The sequence below is a fragment of the Nycticebus coucang genome, chromosome 20, assembly GCF_027406575.1.
Source record: "Nycticebus coucang isolate mNycCou1 chromosome 20, mNycCou1.pri, whole genome shotgun sequence".
NCBI classification, from domain to species: Eukaryota; Metazoa; Chordata; class Mammalia; order Primates; family Lorisidae; genus Nycticebus; species Nycticebus coucang.
The window spans coordinates 12,208,311-12,210,331 of NC_069799.1; the positions used below are offsets into that span (position 1 = coordinate 12,208,311).

General features: G+C 44.4%; 1 pseudogene; it reads right to left on the reverse strand.

The window, feature by feature from the left end:
- Window positions 1-430: 430 nt before the first annotated feature.
- LOC128572418 (26S proteasome regulatory subunit 4-like) lies at window positions 431-1,756 on the reverse strand (annotated as a pseudogene).
- Window positions 1,757-2,021: the final 265 nt, after the last annotated feature.

A 2,021-nucleotide genomic window follows, 5' to 3' on the forward strand; every position in this document is an offset into this window, starting at 1 on the left:
AAAATCCTCATTAAAATACTAGCAAACTGAATTCGACAGCATCAGGACCTGTTGTGCCTAGGAGTTCCATAAAGATCACACTGTCAAGCAAGCCAAATTTACAGCAGAGTCCTTTTATTGAAGATCTGGCCACTGCTTCAGTGTCCCAACATGGGGTTTCTGAGAGCAGCCCTGAGTGCTTAAGGAGTCAGGTGGTTTTTTTTTGAAGTGTCTGTGAAAAGAGCCCGCTTTATTGGGAAGCAGAGTGCTGCACACTGACCAGCAGATGAAGGCCACCCAAGGGGCAGCTTACACATCATATTCCAAAAGATACAGAGGATGTTTGCTAATTATCAGTCAACTGGAACATGGATGACTCTGGGCAGCTTCTCCAACCTCATCCCTCTGGGGTCAGCTAAACTCCCATTTTCCTGACGGAAACTGTGGTTCACTAGAGATAAAGCTCCTCAGGGGTGACATCTTGTTTTTTATATAGAACATTTTCTTTGGATTTTTTGAAGTCTTCATTTGTTACTTTCATCCTACGTTCTCTTAAGGCCATCAGACCAGCTTCTGTACAAATTGCCTTAATGTCAGCACCAGTAGAGGTCATCTTTAGCCATGATCAAGTCATCCAGAGTTACATCATCAGCTAGGTCATCCTGCTTGTGTGAATCTGAAAGATGCGCTTCTTGGTCTTTTCATTAGGCAGGGAAACTCGATCTTCCTGTCAATGCGGCCTGGTCTGATAAGGGCTGGATCCAAAGTTTCTATTCGGTTTGTAGCCATAATAACTTTCACATCTCCCCTTGAATCAAATCCATCCAACTGGTTCAACAGTTCCAACATTGTTCGCTGAATTTCTCTCTCACCACCAGAAGTTGAGTCATATCTTTTTGTCCCAATGGCATCAATTTCATCAGTAAACATGATGGAAGGTGCATGTTCTTCAGCAACTCGGAACAATTCCCAAACAAGTTTGGGCCCATCGCCTAGGTACTTCTGAATGAGTTCAGAGTCAACCACTCTCAAGAAAGTGGCCAAGGTTTGGTTTGCTACGGCTTTGGCTAACAAGGTTTTACCTGTGCCAGGCAGACCATAGAGAATAACCCCTTTAGGGGGCTTTATACCCATCTCTTCATAGTATTCAGGATGGGTGAGAGGAAGCAGCACAGATTCCTTAATTTCCTGGATTTGGTTGCCCAAGCCCCCAATATTAGTATACGTCTCCTGGGGCGCCTTTTCCACCTTCATCACTGTGACCAGGGATCTGTGTCATCCATCAGCACCCCTATCACAGCATGTACCTTGTGGTTGAGCAGGACCAAACAGCCTGGGTTCCAGCAGATCCTTGTCTACAAATGAAAGGATGCTGACACAGTGTCCTGAGCCCACAAATGCAGACACAATGGCATGATTGTATTAATGATCTCTTCCAAGGTTCCTACTGACATTGGGGTCCCCCTCAGACCTCAGATCATCCACTTTTGATCTTTCCTCCTCTTGCTTTTCTTCTAATGGTTTCATTTGTTCCTGATTTCTAATGAATTCCTCCTCCATGAGAAGATAGTCTTTAATTCTCTCTAACTTCAACAATTTTAATCGGCACTGAGTGTGAGGTTTCACCAGTGGTAGTTTACTGGTTGCATCTGGTCCCTTTGTTTTCTTCTTTTTCCCCACTCTGGTTGGTACAGGAGGTTCATTATTTCTTTTTCTTATCCTTATCACCCTTCTTGCCGCCTCCAGGACCATGGCTACCACTCTGACTTTGACCCATCTTGCTCGGCCGCTCCGTCTCAGGAGTCAGGATTTTAAGGCTTGGTCTGCATCCTGGTTGACATGCAGGCTGTCCAGGTGCATTCAGTGGGGTAGCAAGCAAGCATTGTACAGAAGCAGAATTTTGCGGTTAGTTAGCCATACGTCATAGATCTTTGTTTTAATATTTTCCCATACATCTTAGTTCCAGTACTTTTCCTTCATACATCTTTGTCTCAGTATTCTTTCTATCTGGTATTGTCTAAAGGTTAGTCTGGGGACAGTTG